The sequence below is a fragment of the Lucilia sericata genome, unplaced genomic scaffold, assembly GCF_015586225.1.
Source record: "Lucilia sericata isolate MDLA Ls3-8-SP2 unplaced genomic scaffold, ASM1558622v1 Contig000371F_arrow, whole genome shotgun sequence".
NCBI classification, from domain to species: domain Eukaryota; kingdom Metazoa; phylum Arthropoda; class Insecta; order Diptera; family Calliphoridae; genus Lucilia; species Lucilia sericata.
The window spans coordinates 145,245-155,740 of record NW_023994390.1 but is presented as its reverse complement, the minus strand read 5'-3'; the positions used below and the strand labels follow the sequence as shown (position 1 = coordinate 155,740).

General features: G+C 30.7%; 1 pseudogene; it reads right to left on the bottom strand.

Moving 5' to 3' along the window:
- Window positions 1-6,132: 6,132 nt before the first annotated feature.
- On the bottom strand, window positions 6,133-7,554 carry LOC119604229 (annotated as a pseudogene).
- Between the last annotated feature and the right edge of the window lie 2,942 nt (window positions 7,555-10,496).

The window sequence follows — 10,496 nt, the reverse complement described above, 5'->3', positions numbered from 1 at the left end:
TAGACTATAGACTAGACTATAGACTAGACTATAGACTAGACTATAGACTAGAGATAGACTAGACTATAGACTAGACTATAGACTAGACTATAGACTAGACTATAGACTAGACTATAGACTAGACTATAGACTAGACTATAGACTAGACTATAGACTAGACTATAGACTAGACTATAGACTAGACTATAGACTAGACTATAGACTAGACTATAGACTAGACTATAGACTAGACTATAGACTAGACTATAGACTAGACTATAGACTAGACTATAGACTAGACTATAGACTAGACTATAGACTAGACTATAGACTAGACTATAGACTAGACTATAGACTAGACTATAGACTAGACTATAGACTAGACTATAGACTAGACTATAGACTAGACTATAGACTAGACTATAGACTAGACTATAGACTAGACTATAGACTAAACTATAGACTAGACTATAGACTAGACTATAGACTAGACTATAGACTAGACTATAGACTAGACTATAGACTAGACTATAGACTAGACTATAGACTAGACTATAGACTAGACTATAGACTAGACTATAGACTAGACTATAGACTAGACTATAGACTAGACTATAGACTAGACTATAGACTAGATAACTATAGACTAGACTAGACTAGACTATAGACTAGACTATAGACTAGACTATAGACTAGACTATAGACTAGACTATAGACTAGACTATAGACTAGACTATAGACTAGACTATAGACTAGACTATAGACTAGACTATAGACTAGACTATAGACTAGACTATAGACTAGACTATAGACTAGACTATAGACTAGATAGACTAGACTATAGACTAGACTATAGACTAGACTATAGACTAGATAGACTATAGACTAGACTATAACTAGACTATAGACTAGACTATAGACTAGACTATAGACTAGACTATAGACTAGACTATAGACTAGACTATAGACTAGACTATAGACTAGACTATAGACTAGACTATAGACTAGACTATAGACTAGACTATAGACTAGACTATAGACTAGACTATAGACTAGACTATAGACTAGAACTATAGACTAGACTATAGACTAGACTATAGACTAGACTATAGACTAGACTATAGACTAGACTATAGACTAGACTATAGACTAGACTATAGACTAGACTATAGACTAGACTATAGACTAGACTATCGACTAGACTATAGAGAGACTATAGACTAGACTATAGACTAGACTATAGACTAGACTATAGACTAGACTATAGACTAGACTATAGACTAGACTATAGACTAGACTATAGACTAGACTATAGACTAGACTATAGACTAGACTATAGACTAGACTATAGACTAGACTATAGACTAGACTAGACTATAGACTAGAATAGATAGACTATAGACTAGACTATAGACTAGACTATAGACTAGACTATAGACTAGACTATAGACTAGACTATAGACTAGACTATAGACTAGACTATGACTAGACTATAGACTAGATATAGACTAGACTATAGACTAGACTATAGACTAGACTATAGACTAGACTATAGACTAGACTATAGACTAGACTATAGACTAGACTATAGACTAGACTATAGACTAGACTATAGACTAGACTACAGACTAGACTATAGACTAGACTATAGACTAGACTATAGACTAGACTATAGACTAGACTATAGACTAGACTATAGACTAGACTATAGACTAGATTATAGACTAGACTATAGACTAGACTATAGACTAGACTATAGACTAGACTATAGACTAGGCTATAGACTAGGCTATAGACTAGACTATAGGCTAGACTATAGGCTAGACTATAGACTAGACTATAGCCAAGACTATATACTAGACTGTGTTTATCCTGTTGCTCAGTAAATAATATATTAAATATGAGAGTCCTATCAGAAAAAAAAATAGGCAAATATATTCATGTCTAGTGTAGGGTATCTTCCAGTCGTTCATAGCTTACTAAGCTTCCTTACTTATTTCACTCATTTTTATTAAACTAACATGATTTTAACAGATTTTATTTGTTTATTTTGTTTGGCTTATATTTCGTGCTTTTCACACACACATACATACATACACAGATGTTAGATAAGCAAATGGTTTTTATTTTAGACACATAATTAATCCTTTTAAATTTATTGCATGTCAAGGCTAATTTCAGGGTGTTCGTTTCCAGTAGGAAAAAACTAACAAACATTTACTTACGAACAAACTTTTGTTCTTGAATAACCGCTAAACTTAAGCAAATATTTACTAAATTACTAGGCATTTTTAACAATAGTTTTAATTAAATTTTAAAAGAATTTATTTTAACTGTTTTAAACTATATTTCCTCCACCTTTGAAAACAAACTTTCCCTTAACAACTTGATGACATAATATTTAAATTTCAAATCTAAATCAAGAGGAAAATAAGCTATTTCTGTTTGAGTTTTCACAACTTCCTTTTTTCAGTCAACAATTTATAGCTGTCATAATTAGCTTGACGTTTACACAACCTTTTCTTATTTATTTATAATTTCATCTTTTATTAACTCGTAGATAAGTTTTTGATTAGGTTATTCTGGGAATATTGCACAATAAATAAATGTAATTATAATGCTAAAGAATATAAAACAGATTATAGTCAAAATTTCACACTAGTCTAGTCTATAGCCTAGTCTATAGTCTAGTCTATAGTCTAGTCTATAGTCTAGTCTATAGTCTAGTCTATAGTCTAGTCTATAGTCTAGTCTATAGTCTAGTCTATAGTCTAGTCTATAGTCTAGTCTATAGTCTAGTCTATAGTCTAGTCTATAGTCTAGTCTATAGTCTAGTCTATAGTCTAGTCTATAGTCTAGTCTATAGTCTAGTCTATAGTCTAGTCTATAGTCTAGTCTATAGTCTAGTCTAGTCTATAGTCTAGTCTATAGTCTAGTCTATAGTCTAGTCTATAGTCTAGTCTATAGTCTAGTCTATAGTCTAGTCTATAGTCTAGTCTATAGTCTAGTCTATAGTCTAGTCTATAGTCTAGTCTATAGTCTAGTCTCTAGTCTAGTCTATAGTCTAGTCTATAGTCTAGTCTATAGTCTAGTCTATAGTCTAGTCTATAGTCTAGTCTATAGTCTAGTCTATAGTCTAGTCTATAGTCTAGTCTATAGTCTAGTCTATAGTCTAGTCTATAGTCTAGTCTCTAGTCTAGTCTATGTCTATATAGTCTAGTCTATAGTCTAGTCTATAGTCTAGTCTATAGTCTAGTCTATAGTCTAGTCTATAGTCTAGTCTATAGTCTAGTCATAGTCTAGTCTATAGTCTAGTCTATAGTCTAGTCTATAGTCTAGTCTATAGTCTAGTCTATAGTATAGTCTATAGTCTAGTCTATAGTCTAGTCTATAGTCTAGTCTATAGTCTAGTCTATAGTCTAGTCTATAGTCTAGTCTATAGTCTAGTCTATAGTCTAGTCTATAGTCTAGTCTATAGTCTAGTCTAGTCTATAGTCTAGTCTAGTCTAGTATAGTCTAGTCTATAGTCTAGTCTATAGTCTAGACTATAGACTAGACTATAGACTAGACTATAGACTAGACTATAGACTAGACTATAGACTAGACTATAGACTAGACTATAGACTAGACTATAGACTAGACTATAGACTAGACTATAGACTAGACTATAGACTAGACTATAGACTAGACTATAGACTAGACTATAGACTATAGTCTATAGACTATAGTCTATAGACTAGTCTATAGTCTAGTCTATAGTCTAGTCTATAGTCTAGTCTATAGTCTAGTCTATAGTCTAGTCTATAGTCTAGTCTATAGTCTAGTCTATAGTCTAGTCTATAGTCTAGTCTATAGTCTAGTCTATAGTCTAGTCTATAGTCTAGTCTATAGTCTAGTCTATAGTCTAGTCTATAGTCTAGTCTATAGTCTAGTCTATAGTCTAGTCTATAGTCTAGTCTATAGTCTAGTCTATAGTCTAGTCTATAGTCTAGTCTATAGTCTAGTCTATAGTCTAGTCTATAGTCTAGTCTATAGTCTAGTCTATAGTCTAGTCTATAGTCTAGTCTATAGTCTAGTCTATAGTCTAGTCTATAGTCTAGTCTATAGTCTAGTCTATAGTCTAGTCTATAGTCTAGTCTATAGTCTAGTCTATAGTCTAGTCTATAGTCTAGTCTATAGTCTAGTCTAGTAGTCTATAGTCTAGTCTATAGTCTAGTCTATAGTCTAGTCTATAGTCTAGTCTATAGTCTAGTCTCTAGTCTAGTCTATAGTCTAGTCTATAGTCTAGTCTATAGTCTAGTCTATAGTCTAGTCTATAGTCTAGTCTATAGTCTAGTCTATAGTCTAGTCTATAGTCTAGTCTATAGTCTAGTCTATAGTCTAGTCTATAGTCTAGTCTATAGTCTAGTCTATAGTCTAGTCTATAGTCTAGTCTATAGTCTAGTCTATAGTCTAGTCTATAGTCTAGTCTATAGTCTAGTCTATAGTCTAGTCTATAGTCTAGTCTATAGTCTAGTCTATAGTCTAGTCTATAGTCTAGTCTATAGTCTAGTCTATAGTCTAGTCTATAGTCTAGTCTATAGTCTAGTCTATAGTCTAGTCTATAGTCTAGTCTATAGTCTAGTCTATAGTCTAGTCTATAGTCTAGTCTATAGTCTAGTCTATAGTCTAGTCTATAGTCTAGTCTATAGTCTAGTCTATAGTCTAGTCTATAGTCTAGTCTATAGTCTAGTCTATAGTCTAGTCTATAGTCTAGTCTATAGTCTAGTCTATAGTCTAGTCTATAGTCTAGTCTATAGTCTAGTCTATAGTCTAGTCTATAGTCTAGTCTATAGTCTAGTCTATAGTCTAGTCTATAGTCTTGTCTATAGCCTAGTCTATAGTCTAGTCTATAGTCTAGTTCTATAGTCTAGTCTATAGTCTAGTCTATAGTCTAGTCTATAGTCTAGTCTATAGTCTAGTCTATAGTCTAGTCTATAGTCTAGTCTATAGTCTAGTCTATAGTCTAGTCTATAGTCTAGTCTATAGTCTAGTCTATAGTCTAGTCTATAGTCTAGTCTATAGTCTAGTCTATAGTCTAGTCTATAGTCTAGTCTATAGTCTAGTCTATAGTCTAGTCTATAGTCTAGTCTATAGTCTAGTCTATAGTCTAGACTATAGTCTAGTCTATAGTCTAGTCTATAGTCTAGTCTATAGTCTAGTCTATAGTCTAGTCTATAGTCTAGTCTATAGTCTAGTCTATAGTCTAGTCTATAGTCTAGTCTATAGTCTAGTCTATAGTCTAGTCTATAGTCTAGACTATAGTCTAGTCTATAGTCTAGTCTATAGTCTAGTCTATAGTCTAGTCTATAGTCTAGTCTATAGTCTAGTCTATAGTCTCTATAGTCTAGTCTATAGTCTAGTCTATAGTCTAGTCTATAGTCTAGTCTATAGTCTAGTCATAGTCTAGTCTATAGTCTAGTCTATAGTCTAGTCTATAGTCTAGTCTATAGTCTAGTCTATAGTCTAGTCTATAGTCTAGTCTATAGTCTAGTCTATAGTCTAGTCTATAGTCTAGTCTATAGTCTAGTCTATAGTCTAGTCTATAGTCTAGTCTATAGTCTAGTCTATAGTCTAGTCTATAGTCTAGTCTATAGTCTAGTCTATAGTCTAGTCTATAGTCTAGTCTATAGTCTAGTCTATAGTCTAGTCTATAGTCTAGTCTATAGTCTAGTCTATAGTCTAGTCTATAGTCTAGTCTATAGTCTAGTCTATAGTCTAGTCTATAGTCAGTCTATAGTCTAGTCTATAGTCTAGTCTATAGTCTAGTCCTATAGTCTAGTCTATAGTCTAGTCTATAGTCTAGTCTATAGTCTAGTCTATAGTCTAGTCTATAGTCTAGTCTATAGTCCTAGTCTATAGTCTAGTCTATAGTCTAGTCTATAGTCTAGTCTATAGTCTAGTCTATATTCTAGTCTATAGTCTAGTCGATAGTTAGTTCTATAGTCTAAATACTCGGTTATAACGAAGCCTATAGTAGCGACTATAGTCTTGGCTTCCTTGGTACGTAGTCTCCTTATACATATAGCAGAACTTGCTTGGAACATTCTAAATTTTTTTACAATTCTCACTGGACTCGGAATAGTCCATTTTAATCAATTAACACAAAATTTCATCACCAACTTGTTTCAAAAAATCTTATTAACTTTTATTGTGATTAACATTTACCTTTTCTTCATACTTCTGCATTATTTCGATCAAGGGCTCATTAAGATATTTTCGCACTTCCATGTGGGTATTAAAATCACCATGATTCCAGGTGGGATCTGCCATATGATGCATTATACGATTGGGTAAAAGAGCAGCCAAACGTTCAACATCCACCACAGCAGCCATTTCATCATTATCACTATACCATAAATGTAGTTCCGCGGAAATTAGGTGTACAGGATAATCGGGAGGAGTAGGTTGACCATAGAGTTGCATATTTTTACCAGACCATGATCATATTGACAAAAACAGGCGGATTGTTGTTCCTGCATGTAGTGGCAAATTTGATTGGTAGAACAACCAGCCGGATGAGTTTGGGCGGTGATGATAAAGGCGGTCTGAAAATAGGGGTTTTAATGGGTTTTAGGCAAATTTTAAATAGTTAACCTACCGCATTTGAGTTACTCTCTTCCCCCTGTACTAAATAGGCCATGGAATTGCATAAATGTTGATATTTTGAGTCGGGATTACAGGCATTATAACCTAATTTTACAAACAAATCATTGTAGGGCAAAAACTCCTGACTATCAAAGAGGGCAGCATATTTATTGGGATGACCCAAATAGGGAGCCAATGTTCGCACCAATAAATCTTCCATATTATTCATAAAAGCCACCGGGGCCAACATATGAGCAGTTTTTATCTTTTCATTATATTCTGGACGTGTGGAGAGTAAAACAAAAATGCTGTCGTACCCTGAGAATGACCCACATAATGTATGGCTTTTTGACCTTGGCCATTGGTTGCCAAGGCATAATCCACCATGGCGGCTAAATCATAATGACCTATTTCATGCCAACTAAAACGCCAGAAATAGGGATGATTAGTCGAACGTGAGGTATGATTACGAGAATAAGTATTGCCTCTGGCATTGCCCAGCCAAACATCGAAACCAGCATCGGCTAAAAGGAAAGCTATACCATCATTGGGTCCATTAAACATCCAAGCATCCGAACAACTAAATAAACCATGTTGTATTAACACTATGGGCCGATATTGATTGGCATTTTGCAATTTATGCGAATAGGGTATGCGAAACATGGTGATAATGTAACCATCTTCTGTAATAGTGCGATGTGTTTCAGCCGGATAACCATGGCCGGCAATACGATCCGCCTAAGAGCGAGTAAAAACTAATAAATATTTCAAGTTAATCATATACAATATTCTTTACCGTTGTTAGTCTGGGCTTTAACTTGATTTGTGCTTCTGGATTTTGAAAATATTTCAATATAGAAACATCGTGAGCTTTAACATTAAAAGCTGTTAAAACAAAAGCTAAAATAATTAGCAAATTTCTGCCGGACTTCATGTTCTTACTATCACTGCACAACTAAATTTAAATTTATTTCTTCAATTTGCCCAATAAACACTTTTAATGACCCCTTGTTTTGTCATAACAATTATCAATCAATTGGTATCATGTTTCCGACCAAAGCCAAATGCTAGATAATCTTCATCGATAAGCAATGTTTTGTTCTAGATAATACCTTTTTATAGACCTCGTAAAGTGTTTTAATTACTTAATAAATATAGTAAGCTGTTAATTTAAATATGAATGGGGCATTGATTAGGAAAAAAGCTTAATCTAAAATAAAGTTTTTGTTGAATCAATAAAATATATTTTTCATTAAAATAACTTCTTTAATTTCATCGACAAGAGCTTTTTTTAATAAAAATGGCTTTTTTCACAGTAAATCCCTTCTTACCTCATTTCCTCAATGAGAAAATTAAAAAAAGTTTTTACCAGCGAAAACAATTTTACAAAGAAATATTTTAACGAAAAAGCTTTTTCATCAAAAAAATATTTTCGACAAAAAAAAAACTTATTCCACCCAAAATATTGTTTTCAACTCTTTTATTAAAAAAAATTTGTTTCGATTTTTCCAAAAAAAAAGTTATTTTTCATTCGAAAATTTTTATTCATAAAAAAGCTTTTTTCGTCAAAAACATAAATAAATTTTTTCGAAAAAAAAAATTTTTTCCAAAAAAAAAAATTTCACAAAAAATTTAAGATAAAGCTTTTTTACAAAAAAAACTTTCATCAAGGAAGCTTTTTAATTTCAGAAAAAAGCTTATCCCAAGTTTTTTTTTCAACACAAAATATTCTTTTAGGAATAGAAAAATAGAAAATAAAATAAAATAAAATAAAAAAAGTTCTTCGCTGACACTTTTTTCGTGTAAAAGCTTTTGCTCTATACAGAAAATGCCATTTCATAAACAAAACTTTTTGGCTTTTTTATTTAAAAAAGCTTTTTTTGTCAATAAATTATTTCATAAAAATAAATTTTATAAAAAAATAAATTAAGCAAATTTAGAAGTTGCTTTTTCACAAAATATTAAAGAAAAAGCTTTAAAAAAACTTATTAAAAAAAATATTTTGGCTTTTTATATAAAAAATCTTCCTTATAGAAACATAATTCAAAAAAATTTAAGAAAAAGCTTTTTTCACAAGAAAAAGTTTTACCAAGAAAGCTTTTCCTTTTTAATTTCAAAGAAAAAGCTTTTTAATAAATTAACACTTTTAGGGAAAAAGCTTTTTTTACAAAAAACTAACTTCCAGAAGAAAGCTTTTTCTCTTAAAAGAAAATTTTGCACTAAGGAATAGAAAAAGCTTTTCATAAAAAAATAAAAAAAACTTTCATCAAGAAAGCTTTTCCTTTTTAATTTCAGAGAAAAGGATTTTTAATAATTTAACTCTTTTAGGGAAAAAGATTTTTTTGCAAAAAATATTCTTCCAGAAGAAAGCTTTTTCACTTAAAAGAAAAATGTTCACTAAGGAACAGAAAAAGCTTTTCATAAAATAATTTTTAAGATTCTTTTTTATTTAAAAAAAAAAAATAATTTTTACTCAATAATTTATTTTCGAAAAAAAGCTTTTATAGAACAATAACTTTTTCAAAAAATTATTTACAAATAGCACTTTTATAAAAAATTAAAGTCAAAGCTTTTTTCACAAAAAAACGTTTATGAAGGTAGCCTTTTCGTTTTTAATTTCGGACGAAAAGCTTTTTTTACTAAATTAGCTTTTTTCACAAAAAACGTTTATCAAAGGTAGCCTTTTCCTTATTAATTTCGGACGAAAAGCTTTTTTTTACTAAATTAGCTTTTTGAGAGTTCATCCTTCCAGAAAAAATCACTAAAAATCACTGTTAAAAGAAAATGTTTCACTAAAGGAAAAGAGTTGCAGAGAAAAAGTTTTTTTCTAAAGAATTTTTTTACTGAAAAAAGCTTTTAAAAAAACAACATTTCTCATAGTGGTAAATCAACCAAAAATTTTTTGATAACAAGAATTATAAAAAATATTTCCTACAAAAATCATATCGAAAGCTCTTGGAAAAGCTCTTAAAGCTAATTCGGTCTATTTTGCTTAAATCGGTTAAAAATAAAACAAACTCTTTTACTTATTTTTTCATTAAAATTAACTTTATCAGAAAAAGCTTTTTTCTCTCGAAAGGAAGTGCAAAATTTATCACTTTCTGATATGATTTTAATCAAATGTGTTTCACTATCTAAAATATTATTTCCTTTTTTGTGTTCCATTTTACTTTGGCGAATAATTTTATCAATTTTATTTAAATTTTTCAAGTGTTTTTATTAACAGGGGGTACGTTTAATCACTAGATAATGAACTGTAATTATTAGTGTCTAAACCATTAATAAACTCAGAAATCAAGTGGTATTATTTCTTATCAACATTTAAATTTTACTGATAAATATAGCGCAAAACAAATATTTAGTTTTAAAATAATATTTCAAATAAAATTGGCAAAAATCAGAATGCTACAAACTAATCCAATATAAGATCTTGGAGATACAAACTCCCAAAATAGTTTTTTAACTTCAATTTATGAAAAACACAGATATTTGTTTAATAATTTTAAGTTATTTTTTTAATACATTTTAATAAATACATAAATATTCCTTAAATCTAACCTATAATTACCCAGCAAAAAAAGTGTGGAAAAAGATGTAGAATTTTCATCACAACTAGTAACCCGAAGTGCTTCAAATTCGGGTGTAAAACCTATGAATTTTACATTAGCGTGTCATTGGAGGGATGTTGTTCATTTTTGGCAGCTTTGAACTACATCTGATCTTATTTTTAGAAGCAGTAAAAATCCGATATTTGGATGTCAAAAATAAAACACATTCTCTTAATGACACGCTTATGTAAATTTCACTACTCTTTCACCAAATCTTGATGTACTTCAAATATGTTATTTGTAATGACTTTTCCACATCTCTTTCCTCACTTTTAACTGGGG